Source organism: Pagrus major, chromosome 20 (genome assembly GCF_040436345.1).
Source record: "Pagrus major chromosome 20, Pma_NU_1.0".
NCBI lineage: Eukaryota > Metazoa > Chordata > Actinopteri > Spariformes > Sparidae > Pagrus > Pagrus major.
This window is the reverse complement of record NC_133234.1, coordinates 19,532,016-19,553,483: the sequence shown is the minus strand read 5'-3', so window position 1 is coordinate 19,553,483 and position 21,468 is coordinate 19,532,016. Positions and strand designations below refer to the sequence as shown.

General features: G+C 43.1%; 2 protein-coding genes across 4 annotated transcripts in view; one reads left to right on the top strand and one right to left on the bottom strand.

Moving 5' to 3' along the window:
- Nucleotides 1-21,468, top strand: part of clrn3 (clarin 3) — a 57,850-nt gene that overhangs the window by 18,169 nt on the left and 18,213 nt on the right. The gene's annotated exons all lie outside the window — the stretch shown is intronic.
- ptprea (protein tyrosine phosphatase receptor type Ea) overlaps nucleotides 1-21,468 on the bottom strand; it is a 59,657-nt gene that overhangs the window by 24,556 nt on the left and 13,633 nt on the right. For all 3 annotated transcript variants that reach the window (XM_073489126.1, XM_073489127.1, XM_073489128.1), the window contains exon 2: nucleotides 4,313-4,604. The gene's annotated coding sequence lies outside the window, so the exon portion shown is untranslated. The remainder of the gene's footprint in view (nucleotides 1-4,312; nucleotides 4,605-21,468) is intronic.

Sequence of the window (21,468 nt, the reverse complement as noted above, 5' to 3'; positions counted from 1 at the left end):
ATTTTAAAGGGTTAGTTTGGGCGTAAATAATTAACTATTTGTTTTTTTGGAGCTAGAAGTGACCACTTTGAATGAGAGGGTGGAGAACCAGAGGACACGCCGTGGTAGCAACTTGTAAATCGCGAAATCAACATCATGCTGTATTGAAGAAGACTTGAAACTAGACATTGAGACCATAAACTCATTAGTAAACTGTTTACTGAGGTGATAAATCAAGTGAGAAGTAGGCTCAATTTGTTATCATTATTATTATTATTTTTCATATGCTTACATGCAATCTGACCTCTTATTGAAACCAGTGCAGTCGCCCCCTGCTGGTCAGGGGGGGAAATGCAGTTAAGGCACTTTCCACCTTTCAGATCCGAAAGCTTCCTTCATATTTATCACAGTCATTTGTTCAGAAACCACATCCTCTCTGACTCTAAGCCTCTGGAATTTGCTGAACTCCATTAACGCATCAGACTGAATCTGAAACAATAAACAAATGTTGACTGGTGGTCACATTGTTGGTAAATCACCTCTTTAACCAACCATAAATTTGTCAGAGTCCTTTCTACAAAGTTGGAATGGTCAATAAACGGGATTAAGCAGATTAAAATGTAGTTTCCACGCTGATTCATAACAGCTGACTCAGATGCCGCCTTGGAGCCTGGTTTTAGAGCCTAAGAAGCAGTCAGACTGCCTCCCCGGAGAAATGCAGGGCTCATTTTTATGTCATGTTATCCAAGCGCAGAAATAACAGGCAATTGAGGAGTCCTGTGGGACAAAGAAACCCACCTCACTCAAATAAATTAAAATAAATAGCAGTGTCAGTGCCGGTAATGATGACACTCCACAAAGCTTTTCTCACCGAGAGATTTATTTAACATCAGCGCTGATGCAGAGGCTGCTGGCTAAACAGACCACCCCCTGGAGAAAACAGAGGGGATCTTGCACAGAACCCCTATTTTCAGACACAGAGAGACAAGAGATAACCACACTCCTTCGGGATCTGTGCAGGACAGACAAGATCTAACCCCCCCCCTTGAAAAAAAAACCTTTCATTCCCTGAGAGAAGGATGGGGAGGAGGAGGAGGGGAGGACAGTGGTGGAGAAACGAGTGATAAGCACCGCTGCGGGAGAACAAAAAGCCACTTGATTCTGAGGGGAGGAAAAAAGGAAGGAGGAGGAGACGTGGGACCAGAAAGGCATAAGTGAACGGCCCACGCTGCGAGGATGAGGAGCATGCCTCTGCTGCTCTTCGGAGATAGAGCAGACCTGTCTGCACAGTGCAGACGCAGACCATAAATCCCTCCTGTGAGTCGTTAAAAAGGGGATACAAGGAGCAAGTCTTCTGGCTGCTGACACGTCCCCAGACTGTCAGCACGGAAAGTGAGATTTTTACTGTCAGAAAGCCGCAGTGTTGCGCTTCATCCTCCAGGCCCCTTCATCACGCACCCATCCGGCGACAACAGGTTTGACAAGCAAAAACAAAAACAACTGGTATTTTCACAGCCTAGCAGTCCAGATTCACAGAGAAAGCGCAGCGATTCCAGCAGCCTGCCTTCTAGGAGCGACTGGAAGTGGAAGCACAGTAATTATGTTACCCCAAACCTCAACCTGACACATTTTTCACAATCCTCTTTTGCAGGATCACGGCCCCTGCGGAGCACATTATGAGCAGCACTTTTGTTGATTAAGATTGTGTAACCCTGTTGTTTGCCTGAATTCTATAGAAATATGAGTCATTCAGCGAGGCCTTAGGCACCATAGTGAGCCCCATTGTCCTCCCGCCTAAGCAGGCTTGTTACGCGAATGAGAAAGGACACACGCACATACACACCATATTGAGAGCGAATGAGTGTTCTACGTCGAAGGCCTCTCTGAGAACTCGCTGCCCTCTTGGAAAAAAGGAAGTGCAACATCCAGTGTTCACACAGTGCTGACAAAAGCTCTGCAAGACGGGCCGGCATGCAGGGAGAGTCGTGGGCAGCCACTAACAGGTCTTGACAGAGGCATGGAGGCATGACAGGGCAGCAGAAATCATGGACATAAACACCAGGCGGGGGCAGAAGGAGGAGGTGGTGACATATTGAGTATCACTAAATCTCAAGAACAGACAAATGTGTTTGACCTGCAGGCCACGGAGGTAACACAAGGGTCAAAATCTCAGCTCTGCTCATGTCTGTGAGACAAGACAGAAAACTAAATCAACACAGTTTCTTCCCAAACACCTGACAGAGTCTGAAAGTCATTACCAACCTTACATAATCAGATTTCTTTCAGTATGGTGAACAAAAACCCTGCCGACACTCCAGCAAAGATGAAAACAAAAGCCTCTGTGCAAATACTTTCTGACCCAGGTCTGTTTTTCAGCGCTGAATAGGGATGCTGAAGGTTGAGGAGCTACAGGGGACTGCAGCATTATGTAAAGTATAAATAAAGTGTGTGTGTGGGGGGGGGGGGCTTTGAGAAAAGTCGAGAGGGCAAAACAACCTTCAAGAGAAGAAGAAATATCTTTGCTGTTATGAAAACATTTCAGAAGTTCATTTGAAACGTCAGGATGTCCTCTCTCGGTGAGAACTTCTGGGTCTCCGCAGCTGACGTTTGCGACGTGCGATCTGGGTCACACTTCTAATAAAAGCTACTGTATTTGCACATAGGAGTGCATGCATGCATGTGGGTCTGCGTGCATGCATGTCTGTGTGTGTGTGCGTGTTTTCTGCAGTGTAAGCACATGCTGTCCTCCATCTGCCGCTTGATAGAGACCGTTTCCTTTCCTGTGCAGCCAGCCAACCAGCCAGCCTTCCTGTACCGCTCTGCTCCAGAGGGGAAATGGGAGCAAGACTGCCACACACTCCTGACAGAAAACCCCTGGATAAGATACGTACACATGCAGACACAGTCGGACAGACAATGACTTGGCCACACATTTTAACACAAACACACTCAGTCTCCTCTCCTTTCTCTTTCCTTCCGTCTTAGACTTCAGGCTTTGTTTTTCCATTCCTCCTTTTACTCTATGTTCCCTTTGTCCTTATTTTTTATGGCCCAATACTTCCACAAGTCATTAAAGAATATTTGGTCGCACAACAACAAGAGGACTGTTAAAAACAGCAAGTGTGTTGAGGGGCTTTCGCAGTTCCAACAAATCGCTAATCGTGACATCAGCTCAGCGAAATTCCTGTCAGCCGTTGGCATGAATTGTAAAAACAGGAAAATGAATCGGTTGTTAAATATACAGACCAAGTGAGTGTGTGTGTAATTTGACAGAAGCAGACAATTTATCTGGGACAACCTCAGTGACCTCAGTTACTGGTGGAGACTACAAATTGAGAAACAAGCACCTCATGCCCATCATGCCTAATATAGATACCTGTAAGTCTTCAGCCTTAATTATGCCGGCCACTTAAATGTCAAAATGTGATTATAAAAGGACGAAAACCTCGGAAAAATCTGCCTCAACAACAAAAATACAACAAGTGTAACCAACTGACCCTAAAAAGGGAAGAGGTGTTTTTGCCTCTGACAGGCTGAGGTTGTAAGACTCTGACAACATTACAGAAACAGTTCCTACGGAGATGGACCTTTTTGTTTTAATAATGAGATCCTAGAACAGAAGTCTCGCTCTGAAATCTCGGAAGGTGAGATTTTAAAGTTTATCTAGATTGTCAAAATAAGCTAGTCAGCAATGACTTTGAGGACCAGCCTGCAAGAATGTATCGCCAAAGTCCTCTCTCCAACTCTGACTCACGTTTCCACCATCGTCTTCCTGCAACAACTCACCTCTTGTGAGATTTCAGAGTGGGACATCTCTATGAGGGAGACTTGTGTTTCTGGTTAGGAAAAGGATTTTATTATTGAAGAAAAAGGTCTGTCTCCATCAGAATCATTGCTGTAACATTGTCAGACACTTAGCAACTCTATTTCACAGACTCCTAGTAGATTAATTTATATTTTATATTCTAAACAATATGGCTGATGTGAATAAGCTGCAGCATGCACGAGTTAATGGAGTTTTTACTACTCTACACTGTGCTGTACAGTCCTCTGTTCTCACTACTGTCCCACTTCCTGTTTCTTGATCCTTTTAACCAGCTGACACAAACAACATGCTGTAGCCATGAATCTCCAGATCCAGGAAGTGGCTGAATAGCCACAAATATGCCAGGAACGTGTTATAAAACTATTAATATACACAGAAAATAAACAGCCTTGTGCAAATCAAAAAGAGGAGTGAGGATCCCCAAACACTAACCTTTGGAAAACTCATAAAAAGCAGCTATTAAGCATTAAATGTATTGAGGCAGTGTTGTGTCTGCAGGCCAGTTACCTGGATGAGTGTTGATTCAATGTATGCTGATTCTCAGATCCATAATAGCAGGTCACATGGTTCTGACAGAGTCCAGGAGTCACATTGTTGCCCTCAGCGAGAACTTGGACTGAAGCTGGAAGTAGGGGAGTGCCGTCTGCTCTCACAGCCCAGCGAGGAGAGACAATCCCTGGATCCAGGCGTCGGCGGGTTCAGGGTCTTAGCGCTTCGCTTCAAGGAGCTCACCAAGCAGCAGCCAGCCTGAGTTTTTGTAGGGCAGCGCTGCAAGCCTCACAGGGACGCTGCTCACCACCTTTATTTAAACACAGAGCGAAGAGGACAAAAGAGCATGTTCACTACACAGCAAAGACCTTGAGACACACATGAGGAGGAGAAGCTGTGATGCAGTTCCTGTCTTGAGCAGAACTGGTATGTAGCAAGAAGAAGAGTGCCGAGGGCAGCTTCCCCAAAGGAGAAGGCTGTGAAGTAATAAGCAGACCCTAGAGCATTATGAAACAGCACATTTACCCTCTGTATGTTACCCTCCGTGCATACTGATGACTTTTAGCCTTGAGGGAAGTTTTCCTCATCAGCAAAGGAGCGGCGAGGATGGCACAAAGTCTAAGACGATGCCCAAGGGTGATATGCAGATGGTCACTAAATGTAACCATGGTGAAGGAAAGACTTGTAAATTAGTCAGGAGTTAAATGAGTTCATTTTAGGGGGGGGAATGAAATTTTACAGAGTGCCTATCATGCAAATTAGTCTACCAAATCCAGCAGCGAACTCCCAGGCAAACCTCATTTAAAAACTCCAAAATTAAAGTTCCCCCCGTTTTTCCAAATCCACTGATGACAAGAATATGCATATCAGCCCAGATCTGGAGCCTCTTTCTGTCCCCTTGCGAGCATATTAAGTTACATATGTCACAGGATTTTCTTTTTCTATTTTGGTCTATTACTGGTATATATTGTGCATAAGCTCTAGTAGAGACTGCACGTTGGTGACACCTAATATATAGTCCCTGCTATTACCCAGGGGAGGCCTGTGAGGGGAGGGGGTGTGAGAAAATAAAGGGACAAGGAGCACACATTTATCTACCTGGGAACGCTGAGCAGCGAACGTATCTGGAAAGCAGTGCGTAAACCTCGTAAGTGCAGTTTTCACCCTCAACTGAAGGATCCTGGCTGACAACTTAAGTGAGCCGATTACATTCTCGAAACCAGGAAACCTTGCACAGACCACGCACTTGCGAGTCGTCCTTTCATCCACTCTCGCAACTTTGACATTTAGGAGATACAAGGTTTGCCATCCACCAGCGGCGGGGAAGCATGCCGAGCGGTTGCTATGGCGACGTTCTCGTCTAGCCGAGCAGATCAGGGGAGGTGTAAAAGGGGGGGGTCTCTCTCTCTCTCTTTCTCTGAGGCTGTATAACGATAAATGAATGGACACATCTCCTGCAGCCCGCGCTCATCCCCGCCCGTCTTCTCAATGAAAACAGGCAGTCAACATTTGCTCTATGACACCCTGCAAAATGAGGCGTCGTGCTTGAGGATTTCCATGACGGCACGAGCTAAAGAGCGTACGCTCGAGAAGGCAGAGTAGAGAAAAAGATCATATCGTTAAGCCTGCACGATACAGTTTAACATTTTACACCTTAGTTCCTGGAAAGCACCGTTAGGCAGAATTTCAAATCACATATGTCAAAGGTCGTAAATAAATGATACAAGGTCTGACAGGGTTGAATCAGATCAAGCAAACTAGTGAATAATAGAAGAACCTTCCTGTAATGCTCAACAAGATCAGAGGAAAACACTGTGAAAGCTGCTGAATTCATAAGTCTATCTGTATGTGTCCCGTCCGTGTGTGGAAGGGTCACCATTTGTGCCCTCGAGCGGTATCGACTGGCCAGTGCCGCCACTCCTGCAGCGACAATCCCGCCCAGCCACTGGACACTCGATAAAGATAAGAAAGCCTGGCTGGGAGTGAGAAAAAATGGTTATAACAGGTTTTTACCTGCTGACAGAGCTTCCCCAGGTTGACTCATTCAAACAAGGACGCCTACCTCAACGCCCCGTCTTAGTTGCTTGCTTATCTTTATTAAAAAGAAGTTCCTTATCTTTTCTAAGCTACAGTAACACAATTTTTATGATGTGTATTTGAGGGACAGTGTGCGGTGAACAAGGCAGCCCTCAGTGCCCTTACAGTCATACACCAATAACCACAGTGCAACTGATGAACACTAAATAAATATGGGCGGTACTCACACAAGAATCATATTACATTTGGATTGGATGACTGTATGTGACTGATAAGGTCTGTTGTGTTTAACTTAAAGTTGTATGACGCAATGAATGTATAGAAAAAATAAAAGATAAAACAGAAAGTAGTCCAAAACAGCTACTATTATCAGAGCGCTACCATTTTTGGACTAGCCCCCCTAAGCATCCTAGTGCGTTAGCTTCTGGCAGCCTGCCGCGTCCCAGCTGGTTGCCAGGTTAGAGCGCATTGCACTTGAAATCAGCCAGTTATGTTTCTAAAACAAAGTGAATTCTGCACTTGGCAAAACATAAATTTGAAATATCCAGAAAAATGCAAATATTTAATCAAAAAGTCAAGTTATTTCAAGTTTTTTGTCTCCAGTCTGATTTGAGTCAAGTCATTCGACTCACCTCTGGCATTCAAATTAGCATGAATAACAGGAGGCGGGGTGTCACATCAAAATGAAGAAACCTGAAGAGTTTTCACTGCAACATAACACATAAAAGGCAGCACAGAGAAATGACAAATCATCTCTGGCACTGTGTCGGATCTTTGCTCTCTAGCAGGCCAGATGCCAGGTCTGTGTGTGTGTGTGTGTGCGTGCGTGTGTGCAGACTTCAAAGACATAATGTTGTATTTTCTTTATATAACCTCTCCGTGCTTCATCCGAGGGTGTAATGGACTGGCCAGCATGTGGACCTCTTGCACGTCTTAGATTTACAGCTGCAGACTCAAACACACAGTTTCACCCCAACTCTCACACTGCTGTTATTTCCCCCGACAAGAGTCAGCTGAAGATACATAGAACCAAGGTGACGAATACCAGCTGAAAGACAGATGGACACCTCGTACACCTATATGCATACACACAGACACACACACACTTGGCCTCTTTGACTCATCCACCTCTTGAGGGTTGTGGTCAATCAGATTAGAGCATCATACCGAGATCTCCGCGGGCACCAACACAAATCCATTTATAGAGATAAGCTTTGAGGGCGACCCACTGCCACACACACATGCACACACATTCACACACATTCACACACACTGCCAGAGAAAGAGAGGGAGCGAGCAAGAGAGAGAGAGATGTCACTTCACTCACTGAGGAGCCATCGGAGTCACTATCGGGCTCCGGCATCAGTCCAGATCAACATTGTGTTTACAGAGGCAGTCTTTGACCTGCCAGTCATTGTCAAAAACACGAAGCCTCCATGAAAAGTTCAGGACCTCCGCAGTGAGTTAGAAGACAAATCTCAGGGGTTAGGAGATGATTCACAAGATAGGACGGCAGCCAAAATTAGTTGTCTTTACGACTTTGCTCAATCTTTGCTTTATTTTTTATGAATTCCTGAATAAAATCACTTTCTCTGGCATATAATTATTCAAATAAATCAACCTGACAGGGAAAATTTGCAATGAAATCCGTGTTAAGGGGTTGCAATTAAGCAGCTTTGTGAGAGCAAAATTCGAGCACTTTTTGGGCACTTTCAAGTCGGTGTAGACCGATCATCGTCCTGGCCAACTATCGGGACTGATCAGCATTTTTCCAATTATCAATATCGGTGATTTTTCTGTCGGATTGCTGATAACATAAACTAATTTAAAAATGTGCTGTAGCAGAAAATGAAAATAATCAAGTAAAGTACCAGAAAATTGTACTTAATTGTTCAATTGTTCAAATTTTTGACGGAAAGATTTTCATTTTTACTGCAGATGAATATCGGTCCCAAATATCGGTTTTGAGTTTCCTTTATTTCTAATAATTGGCATCGGTATCGTCCCTGAAAAAGTCATATCAGTCGACCCCTACCTTTGAGGTACCTAATCCAAAAAAGCCTAGACTTTCAAAGCCTTTATCATCACATCTGAATTCCGATATACCCACAAGAAAACCAATATATAATAAAACTTTGTTTATCTTACCGCTTTTCATTTTAACTTGTATTTCTTATCATGATCACGAACACTATTTGTAAAGATCAACAGATGTTTTTGTGCCCTGACATTACAAAAGATAGGGGTATTTTACAACACCAGCTTGACATTATCCTCGCAGCTTTTTGCAGTCTGGGGTTAGGCAAGTTCAAATAATCTAAAATAAAGCCTCCAGAGTTAAAAAAAAAAAAAGAAGAACCACCTTTTGGGGATTCAGCAATAAACAACAAAAGACAGAAATCCAGCTTTGTTAAAAAGTTTGGATTCTCAAATTTGTTCGGAGTAAACCCTCTTCACAAACAAATCAATAACGGATCTCTGCGGGGATGACAGGATTGTTCAATTTCTCTGAGATTCTTTGTTCACTTGAGTGATTGTGAAGATGAAACACCCGATGTCGTTACATTTTTCAATGGTGTACAGAATAGTATATTCAGATTCAAGCATTCTAACCTTGAAAACTTTCAAGACCTCAAACACTAAACTGTTCTTTCCTTGGCAACAGTGAAAATATGAGTCTATTTTCTGAATGCTGGGTAATGGAAAATAATAAGATGTACAGTAATAAGGTGGTGTTAAATTTTTAATGATAAGGCTTTAATTAGAATCGAGCAGCGGCAGCAGCAGCAGTCTAGTGCCTGCTTTACCACATCATTGTTAGAGAGATGTAAAAAGTGAGAGAAGTGTGATTTATGGTGTTTACAGGCGAACCTGAAAGGGACAAAATCAGCCCCAAGATGAAAACTGCAGCCGCACAAATTTTAATAAATGGCTCTGCAGGAGAGAATCGCGTGCGTGTGTGGACTTTATGCCTCTGTGATCAGATGTGAATAGAGCCGTGTCCCTGATGAGCTGTCCTCACGTTGCGAGCTTAATGTTGCGAGTGAGAGGACAGACTGCAACAAGGAGCATGATTTCTGTTCCCTGAGCCTCCCTCGCCTGTCCGCCTCACGTCTAAACACACCGGTTGTATCTTGGCATCCAGGTCTGCTGAGCACCGCTCGGTGGCTCTGAGCCAAAGCAAGCAGGATGTGAATGTGATAATATCATATAGCAGCTCTTCCAAACTTGGCAATCGCTGTTATAATCAAATATCTGGAAATTTCCTAAAGGGCCCAGGCAGGACTAGATCATTTACAGAGACTGTGTTGCGTGATGGACTACATCAATAGTGTTATTCGTTTAGTGGGTAGCTGAATGAGAACCCTGATTTAATACTCACCTGTGGCTCTCTCTCAGATCAATAATCAATAGAGTGATGGAATAAGCCTCTGAGATGTGGAAAATGTCCAAAGTCCATCAAGAATTGAAGTCAGAAAGCGCTGCTGTATCCGGCTGCAATGACTCCCAGCTTAACAGCTTCATATTTCATGTTAACATCAATCGAGTTAAACGTGAGATTCTCCTTTTGTGTTGTTGTCAAAGAAGAAATAAAACCAGTGCTCTCCTTTCCTTTAACAGTATTACTGTCTATCAGTCAATCCACCTCTTCACTCCAGACTGAAATACCTCAACAACTAAAGGATAGATCGCCATGAAATCTTTAACAGACATTCATGATCCCCAGAGGATGTATTCTTCCTCTCTTTGGTGATCCCCCGACTTTTCTACAGAGACACCAGCAGGTCAAATGATTCCCATTCCCACACAATGTAATTACTTTGATGACTTTTCCTCCAGTGCTACCATATGGGAACGCTTCTGCATCAAAAAACGACTACACCTTTATTATACATTATGTTGACTTGTCTACCAACCTTGTCCTAAGTGTTTCCAGTAATGTTAAATACCAGAGAAATCTAAGATTTGGTTGCCTGTCGCTATAACTTCCTGGAGAGAGTCAGAGAGTGAGGAAGGAAATTGGCGAAAGGGAGCCAACGAGATGTGAATAAAACTTAAAAACACTACCGCGTCTGTGAGCAGTTCTGTCTGACTCACATAGATAGCTTTTCAACAGCAACGGTGGTTTGTTTTAACAATGAAGACAACAACTCCCATGAGCCCACGCCGCTTCCGTCTTTTGTTTTGATTGAGAGACGTCTAGGGGCAGAAATGACATACTGTGTGATTAAGTCGAATTCCTGAAAGACTATCAGATGGATTGCCATGGAATTTGCTACAGACATTCATCGCCCTCTCAGAATAAACTGCAATAACTTTGGTGATCATCTGACTTTTAATATAGCGCTATCGTCAGGCCCATACACCTGCAAAACTAATGACATTCCCACTGGCTAATTAATGCTAATTACAAATGTTTGCATGCTACTATGCTAAACTAAGATAAAACCAAAACAAACATTACGCCTGCTGAACATCAACACGCTAGCATTATCAGTGTGAGCATCTTAGCATGCTGACATTAGCATTTATCTCAGTGTGTGTTGACTTATACCACTTTTACACCAAAAATTATATTAAAATATACGCTGGTTTTTTTTGGGTAACATGGGTAAACCTGAGTTTGCCTTTCTGTTTTCTCTCTTGTGTGTCAAGTTTATCATCACAAATGCATCTGAAAAACAGGGAACAGTAGAAAGCAGCAGATCATATACCTCATCAGACTATATCCAGAGGACTTTAAACTTCTTTTAAAAAGTCTTAATAGACACATTTCTGAATTAAACACATTATTTTTCTCCAGAGCTGATAACTGTAGTTGCTATTGAATGTCCGGTTGTGTCAAATGATTCCCCCCTTGTGGCTACAGTATAAAGATTCTGCTTATTATACTGTTCTTTAATGTCTGATGAAGGTCTGTGATGAAATGTAGCGTCTTTTATTCGAATACTGTGCTGACAGTGTGTGGGAGTCCACCTCTTTTTCATTATATTCCATTCTCCTACGCGCCTGCCCTTATGGGTTTGCATTGGATTATATAATATTTTGGCTGAACAACAATAAAGAAAAAGTGGGCCGGTCTGGAGAGCCTGTCAATCCGGTTCTCAGTCGCAAGACCCAGACATGACTTTCCAGCTGGCCACAGGCCTTAAAGAAAATCCTCAGCTCATTCTCACTGCGGCATGTAAAAACAGACATTATTCAGCCTTCCATCCCACAATCCGTTACACTCGGTGGTGTCTCTCTTCCCTTCCTCCTCTCACATCCTTTCCCAAAGCTTACACTCCCAGGCACCTGGGATCAGCTCAGACAGAACGGGGTTAGGATTAAAACAAGTCCCCAGCTGAAGATTCCCTGCAACACTTAAACTTCATGAACCCCGACTGGTAAATATTCATGACGGGAGAAACAGTGGGATTCCTCGACGCGAGGGGGGGAGAAACTAACACAAAAACTATTCTCCAACACACACAAAAAGACACAAACGCACACATAGACTGACATTAATGGGCTTGTAAGAAACATGTACACCCACACAAAAGAGAAAAAAACACAGCCCCTGGATTTCTCAAGCTATCTGTGTGTATATCTGGCTGCAGCCCAGGGCTACATGTCTTGTCTGTCTGCACAACCTTGTCTGGGAACGGAGATGTTTCACACGTCGGAGAGAGAGAGAGAGAGCCATGAACGCCTCCACTTCTTTCACAGAGGACTGCCAAAAGTAGGAACCGGAGTGAGAAATCAAAACACAAATGTAGCTGTGAAGCAACATGTAACAACGCTCTTTTTCAGGAATGGGTTTATTTAACCGCTTCAGATTATTGTGAAAGAAAGGTCAGGCTGTCTATTGGATGATTCAACACATACATAAAAAAAAAAAGACGTGGACTCTTCCTGTAGGCTGTGTGAATAATAAAAAAATCAAACAACCCCACTGTCCCTCCTGTCTGTGAACGCAACATCTACTGGTCAGAGGAATTGTTTCACGTCTCTGGGACTGTACGCAACTCAGACGACTCACTGTCCACAAGCAGGAAGAGAAACAGTTCAGATCATATCCTGTGTGTGAGCTGTGGTTTACAGCCAAACACAGGGGGGTATAAAATTAGCCAGACTGTGAGAACTAGAAAGAGAGAGGGGAAGAGATAGAGAGCGAAAGGACACGCTCGACCCCGCGATGCACGTAAAAAAAAAGACAGACGGACAAAAGGACACAGGAGAGGGAAAGAGTTGGAACGGCTCTGGGTGCACCCTCTTCCTGACAAGTGTGACAATTCTGGCTACACTAACACAGATGTCATCGTTTGCTCAGCGCTGGCTCAGTTGTGTGCTGTTTTAAGCCAGATTAGAGAAGGAAACAGCACACTAAAACTGCACATTTGTGAGCTATGACCTAGAACATTTATCGTGGGTGTGACTCACACCCATAAGCCAAGTATTACTTTTCTAAAATGAGTCATTCTGTAATAAATATTGAAGAAAAGAAAAAAAAAACTGTTGACATAGACCAGTGGCTGAGTGGCAATAAAGGGCTTAGGGCAGTACACAGGAGCAAACAGTTAGGGATAAAATGTGGAGGGATAACTTTTCTTAGTTACGTGATATACTGGGGAAAAATGTAAGAAATGGCTTGTGTGAGGCACCTGTCTTAGCAAGTTAGCATTTTAAGTTTCTTAGCCAAGAAGTCAACATGTCCTTCCAAAGTCTATGCATGAAATTAAATCACCCAAAATCTCCTTTTTTGTATCGACAGACACCAAAATCTGTCTGAACGTTTTAACATTATTACCTTCATATTAGTGTTGGGAATCCTGATTTTATCGTGGATTTGATAACATTTGATTTGGATGCTTTAAAGTGGGGCTGCCCACAGTGAAGCCTGTGGGTCCTCATCTTCTCACACTCATGCTGACGGAAAGTCAGGTGAAGTTTTGTAGATCACCAAACATTTCTGGAGCTTCACAGCAAAACAGAGTTGCAGAAAACCAAAACCATAAAATGGTTTCATACAGCTAACCCGGCGTAATCAAACAATCTAACATTGTTTTACACCCTTGACATGCAGTTGACTTGGTATGCGCTAACTCCTTTTAGCTTAGCAGCTACAGTGAAGGTTTTGGCTTTAAAAGGGGTGTAAAAAAGGTCTTTCCAAATCAATTTGGCATCTCAGGGCTTCCGTAGACTTGCATTACACCGGACAACCAGTATGGAGCCACTTTATTTAATTTTTTCAGTTGCTTTTTCACATTTTAAAACAAGTCCCCATCTACTTCCATTGTTTCGGAGAACACTGCTACGCTGTTTTGCTGTGAACCTCCAGAAAAGTTTTTTGGACTACGAAATTTCACCCGACTTCCCACCGGCATGGGGGTGAGTAGATAATGACTAATTCATTTTTGAGTGAACTTATCCTTTAAATTGACTACCGATGTGAAATTCTCATCCCATGCCTGATTAATGTAAAGAGAAATGGAGGTCAAACAGAGCTGAGATCTCACTGCTACAGCTGGACACCCCTCATAGTGTCCTGAAGAAAGTATGGCTGCGACAGGAAGTAGGAGCTCATAGGAAGAACGCCCTGTTAACTTAAATCAACAGGATATGGATTATTTACAGGGTAACATCCACTGCACTCAAGAGCAGTAACCGGCCACGCCTGAAGAGGTTCTCAGACCTCTTTGCATCTCTCCCCCTTCAAACGGCATCACTCCAGCTGATCTACAAGCAGCGCTGTGCATGTGAGTAAATACTGTAATCTAGTCATCAGATACAAGGGAACTTGCACCCCACACCCTACCCTCCTTCCAGGAAGTAGTCGCGTAAATACTCTGCTGTATTATCATCCGACGTGTAACGTGAAACACACTGAGGCCCGCTGGCTGCAGCCTTGAAGGGCAAAAGGATCAGATTTGCAGGGCTGGCGGCTGAAGCCCTGACCACAAATTTCGATATTTCTAAAAAAGAAAGTTACGATGGAATTACATCTCTGGCTGCCGTGCGTTTCATGAGCAAAAGCCCGAGAGAATTCAGCCCTCTACTTCAGAGCAAAGCGCCACTGTCTGCCACACTTCAAACAATATCGAAACCAGGATTTCTTCTTGGATCTCAAATCATCCAGGGGCTTACATTACAGATGCAAACACCAAGGTGTGTTATTTTAATCTGTATCCTATCAGTTACAGCGACCCAGAGGGAAATCAGGATTCAGAGATCTGAGAGAAAAGCCCTGCTTTGGTACTCTTTCTTTAACAGGTTTCAGGAAATTGGCCATTCAGCACATCATCTACAGTAGCTATTCCAGTCAGCCGGCCGACTGATGGATGACGAGTCACACTCGAGCTGCGACACCATTGATTTTTCTACATATACAACCCCAAGACTGCTGATTCAAGATAATGTTACATTTTTAAAAGGCTTCGCTGTGATATTGCGGTGATAAATTCAGCCCATGAAACTGACAAATGAGCTCTGGCAACATTGACGGGTGAGATTTATTTCCAGGGAGTTGATTTATTTGTCTGGATGATGTACATTATTTATAGTTTATCGTCCAACGTGTACTTTCATTTCTGGCGCAGTATCAGATCTTTAGAGACAAATAGATTATTGAAAAAGGCAGAAAGACTCCAATCAGCACGTCCGCTGGTTTTGTTCTGTTTGAGAAATGAAATGCCGACTTTGTTGCGATAGAAATATCACTGTCACAAAAGTTAAATGCTGAACATCCAGTGAACCATACTGTCATTTAATGACATTTTACGATATTTACCACATCACAGTTCGTCCTGTTGACATAAACTGAGGCCCTTTGTGATTTTGTTGTTATCCTCCATTGATCCAAAACATTAATGCTCTTGTCTATAAAGCAGACTAGAGCCACAGTAAATATCACTGTGCTCACATCAAGTAATATTCTGTAACCTTTATCTTTTTACCGTCCGGAGTCAGCTGAAGACATGTTTTTCTCTCCGTTTTGGCTTTCCATCAACACCAACCTGCAGCTTTTCATGACCAAACACAAGCTTTCCTTTTTACAAAACTGAATTTTTCTGAAAGCCAGGACATATCCAAAAAGGTCACCTTAATCTTCTGGTGCAGGTGGGGAAAGTGATGATGTACTGTACTGTCGGTGGGCTGGATGGCAGTATACTTGAAGTAAAAAGTACAATTTGTACAGACGAAAAGTGAAAAGTAGTTGTATGAAGACTGAAATGTGAGCTTGAGAGATAAGTTTAAATCCTGCAGACTCGCTGTCAGTTGGGGAAAGTTATAAAAGTTCCCAGTGCTGGGAGCAAAAAACACATAATTTAAAGCATACCAATACCTTTACGAAGACAATTATGTGTCACCTCTGATCAAGGATTTCATAAGTCAATATAGCTGATCACACAGCACTGGTGTTCTCAATAACTAGGTTTTGTCCGACGACTTCACAGACAAATAATGCAGATTTGATCGTCGTCATACATCCCATTTACACCTGGTATTTTTAAAGTATTTCATTATCCTGATTGAGATCGGATCTCTGTCCTCTGTGAGTAATTTAAGGTGGCTCCAAACCAGCACCAGACTGCCTTAAAAAAACACAGAATTTTGTGAGTTGCTGAGTTGGAGAAACTTTGTGAAACGACGTCTGTGTGATATTCTTACTTATTTGTCCCATTTTGTACATTCGGCATATATAATACAATAAGTTTTTCCTTTCTTTGTAGAAAAAATATTGTGTCTGGCTGTCCTGGGTTGTCGCACAGTCTGCATGTAGGTCACATGCAGATCCCATTTTGGTTAGGGTTAGACACCAAAACCACTTGGTTAGGGTTAGAAAAACATCATGTCTCGACTTAAAATACCAGTTTTTGTTGTCACAAACGTGGCAGGAAATTGTCCTGACGTCTCCTTTAAAAAATACCCAGTGGTGTCACGCTTACAACTGAAATGCCACGGTCTCTCGTCAAAAATATCAATACTTACAAATGTATTGAAACAAGCCTCGAACTGCAGTCACTGGCTTTGTGTAAGGTAAACGTGATATGACGCGTCGTGTAGAAATGCCAATGCGGTACATAGGAATATGACATGCTGTCAAATTCATACTTCCTTCTTGTTCAGTTCTCTGACAACAGAATCAAATAAACATGTAAATGAGAACAACTAAATCAATAATTATGCAGGATTAAAACACAGGATAAATTGCCATGGAGAGCAGGAGGGGACACGCGGAGGTGTAACGACAGAGTAACCAGACTGTTGGTTCCACTCCTTAACCGATGTTGACTGTGAAGTACTGTTTTGTTGTTTACTGAGTAGAGGAGGAGGAAGAAGAAGAAACGTAGTCATCTTCCTGTCGTTTTGATGGTTAAGCATGAAAGGACATCTTTATGAAATCGGCTTGAAAACACAAGTATGGATGGATTCACTTTCAGTTGGCTTGGCCTGGACGTAATCTAGGTGCTAGCTCTAGTCCGGCGACATGGAGTATCAGTCTTGGCCATCACCGACAGGATGAAAGGTTGGGCGGCTTGTCAGGGAGTCGTGCTACCTGTCATGGTGATTACTGGCGTGGATCATTGGAAAGAGCTGTAAACAAAAGGCCTGCGTGCACAGCTCTGAGAAGAGGAGATAAGAAGGTGTAGGAGGGGGGGGAGAGTTTTACTGATCACTGTGCCAAGCTAGCAGCTGTGTGATGGATTTCACACACATCCACTCGTCTACCTCTGCATCCCTTTGTGTCGAACAGAGAGCAAAAGAGCCCCCTTCCCGAGTGCACGCAGTGGAGGATCACCATTTGGCCATTCATGTCATTTGCCCCCTCCGCATGTCGTGCATGGGCGAGCAAACACCCCCATGATCCTTCGGCACGCTCGACACAGGCATGCAATCATAGTGTTTGTCAGCCACGCTGGTCTCCGGCGTGAATATGTTCACGAATGGAGGGAAAACAAATACACACAAAACCAATTCTCATTTGCCGTCGGGAAAGCCGGTTGAACCCGATGTGATATTCCATGAATATATCGGACAAATCCAGCAAAATGACAGCCCCGCATTGTCTGCGCTGGTATCAGACAAGTGCAGCGTCTTGGCATACACGGCAGACAAAATCTGAACAGGATATTGCATCCCTTATGACATAAGCCGAAAGCAACCCCCTTCATTTTTTTTTTTTTTTTGTAGAATCAGTGACATTACACAAACAGAGATGCCATGTCAGCCTCTTCCAGAGGGTCAAAAATGCGCGGATTAGACTGTCATTAATACTGAATCTGGATTATAGCAATCCTGAGGCAGCTCTACGGCTACAGATTACTTCTATCCCAGCCGAAGCAAAAGAAAAGACAATGGCACTTTTTGTTCCCTCAGAACTGACAGTACCGCACAGTAACAAAGGAGGACTCATTTCTAATAGGGTCAGGAGTGATTAGACAAGCGGCAGGCCTGGGAGCCCATTGAGAGGCCCAAGATCCCCCAGAATCCCCCAGAATCAGACTGGATTTGTCAGATTACGACCTCACCAACTCCAATTAGCCTATTAGCGTGGTTAAATGCTGTAAAACGGGTTAAAACGGCAATAAAGTCTCAAGGCTATACGACTTTTGAAGATATTCAATTATGATACGGCCCTGGAGAAAAAACAGATCCAGTAGTAACAAGATATATCTTTGTGGGAGTTACGAGTAACACTTTACTGCGATAAACAAATGGCACCCAACTGTCTAGACATCTTCGCATATCTTGTGATAGCGGCCAACACTTTATGGCCGTCGTGAGCGCCACTTTTGATGCATTATTTACTAGACCTACCGTAAAAAAGGTTACAGTACATATAAAGCAGGTTCGTTTTATGCTGGTATCAGTGTCATTTATAACAAAACTGAATTGCTTCAAGTCAAAGCTAAGAAACAATGCAACTAAATGGCATGAAATCAAGGAAATACAGGTCATATCCTTGATTTCATGCCATTTATTCAGTAAAAATGACAGTTTTATTAGTATTTTTTGACATAAACAGGACCAATTTCTCTTTCTTCAGCCTCAAACATAATCCGAACAGTAGAAAACAGCGTTATTTCAGTTCATTTTTACAAGTTTAAGGAACAGATACTTTAATATCTTGTGTTACATCCACAATAAAACGTGTTGTTGTGCTTTCAAAGAAAGAAAAAAGGCAGAAACTCAAAAGAAAGACACAAAGTAGAGAGAGAGAGGGAGAGAGAGAGGGGATCAGTGGGAGTTACTATAAACAAGAAGTGAAGACGGGAAAATCTGAAGACTGAGGGGGCGGAGGGAGGGAGCGAGAGAAAGAGGGAGAGGGAATACAGATCAGCCGGCGTGACCTGTCCTTGCCCCACAAAAACAAATGACATCAGAGTAGCTGCCAATCAGCTGACGTGACTGTGAGAGAGGCTGTTAGAGGCACTCAAGGTTTCTCTTTTGGCCTGACGCTATGTCATAACCCTATCATAAAGGAGAGCAATAACTCACTGCAATCACACCATGGATTAATAAAATCTACGGCGCGTTCTGCATTGTAACCTACACCGACGACGGATGAAGCCTGTTACTCTTCATGTAAACTGATTCTACCAGACACCTCGGTTCTAATTCAATCCCAGACTTATTAGAGGGAATCAATTTAGAGGGACAAATTTAAAAGCAATTACTGGTGGTTGATGTGGCTGGCTTTAATGAACTTAATTAGATGCATCTTTGATGACAAGGCATAAAGCATTACCAGCGGCAGCGCCACGGGCGATACCATCCACTGTCATTTCACACAGCCGACAATCTCATCATGCGCTCGTTGAGTGGAATCACCGTCATCAGAGCAAACGGCACCGTGAATCTACGGACTGCACTAAATTAACAAAGAGGAATCAAATGGGTTTCCAGTTGACCGCTCACTGAACAGCAATTGTCCAATCACAGCACAGCCACAGTAATAAAACGTCTGAAAGGTGTTTTTATCTTCTCTAACATAGCATAAGCTGTAGATCATAGCATGTCCAGCTAACTAGCTTAAATAGTAGTATCCCAGGCGTTACTCCCAAGGCTAAGAGTTTAGCATGTCATTAGCTAACCACATTATTTTGTGAAGTTATCGGTTACGTATACAAGTGCTACTAAATCAGATTTTAGGCAACGGGTAAGCAGAAGTAAACAAAACGAGAGTGTGAATCTGAGGACTGCACACTGTATCAAATCAAATATGAGGAATCAAACGTTTAGCAACCGTAATTTCTACATAAAAAATCTGGTTGTATTTTTCAGGCTTTCCAAACACACAAGAGGAACAGCGTAAAGTAATGGGTTATTAATGCGTTTATCTGCTCTAACCTGAGCTGCAAACGTTAGCATGTCCGGCTAACAGGCCTAAACCGTAGTAACCAAACCTGGTACTACATGCTGAGATGCTAACCACACCGGTTAGTCCGAAGCCTTTGCTGTGTGCCTTACATGTAGGCCTACTGTCTGCAAATACAAACAATGAGGCATATAGTTGATGTACACACGATGTGACAGCGTTTTCTAACAACTCACTTAGCTAAGGTTATTAGCGTAATTAATCAGTTAGCTACAGCTGATAGAATCCGCAAACTCAATTTAAAGTCTGTGGTCACGGACTGGAAAAGACAGGCCTGCTTTTGTTTACGTCTTTCTGAAATTAGTGAACCAGCGTTTCAAAAATCTATACGAATCAACCATAAAAAGAACAAAAGGCTCGACAGGCATACCAACGATAACAAAGAGAAAAGCCAGCGGTCAATTTATTTTATCTGAAATCAGCAGATTCAATCAATTAATGTTGCAATTAAATCTTGATGGATTTGCAATCTTTCTTACCCTAACTGTACAAAGCTGTATGCTGAAAGTTAAAATATGTGGATGTGAATAAACAAATCAAGACGGTTTAACAAACTCTCAAGTTTTGCTTTGGTTTTGAAAGCAGGAGAGACACCTCTTCAAGGCGTCACACACTGGAGAGTGTTGACAGAAAATCATTTCAAATCTGGTGAGCATCCAAAGGTCAAAAGCAGAGCTCCCGCTAATAAAGCCACCTACTGTTCCAGAACGACAGTTTAAAGGCCTTGTTTAATAATAATGTCACAGAGTAGACAGATACTATATCAACGGTAAAACGAGGACAACCACCTTAAAGAGATTCACACGGGGGAGGCTTTGATTATAATTTTGCCCTTTTCCTTGATGAATGAAATACAAAAGACAACAAATCAACTCATTATTCCAGCAATACTGTAATGTGCACTATGATGAATCAGCCCAAAATGTTTCATAAAAGAGACACAGAAGGAGCCTATGTGGGTTTTCAAAGCATGCATCCCTCCCCACAATATAAACCCAAACAAATTAGCCCAGAACCCAAAATGTAACCATGCTGGCCCACCCATGTCATCTCTGGCAGCCACTGTGTGCTTGAAGAGACGGGAGACCCCTGCCACCATCATCCCCAGCAGGAGCTGAAGGAGATCTAATTGCACACATGCAAATGAAAGATGTGTTAAAGATTCCTCGTCATTATGGGGGGATGTGTTTTGGCACCGGCGACTGTTAGCTCCCTGCGTTTCATCTCTCCCAGTTGTGCTTGTGGTTGTAGTTTGAAGTGAAACGCACACCCACCCCCTATTTTCCTCGTCCTTCTCTTCATTTCCCCTCCACAGCCTTCACCCAACCCCCCTCCTACGTTTTTTCGACAATAACCAATTACAGGCACAGGAATGCAGGGTGAAATGTGTGGCCTGGAGCATGTAGGTTTTTTATATATCAGACTCCACACTGATATGACAGCAACAACATGGGTGGGGATACTATAAAAACAACCCTCTGCTTCACCTTCCCATATTTTTGGAGCTCATGGAAAATGACAGCCATGGCGGTGTCTAGTGGTATCAATCTACCGCCGGCAGACTAATGAAAACAATCAAGCAGAGCCGCGGGAGTTCTGGCTGTTTTTAGGACAAAAAGTGCACAGCGCTGAAGGACCAACTGCTCGCCGGTGCAGCCACACATGAGACACAGCGAGGAGCTCGAGCAGAACGTGATGAAAATGGACTCCAACTAGTCTGCACTAATGAGTTTTTGCCTTGAGACTGAAGGCATCTTTCTGGCTAACTAAGCAG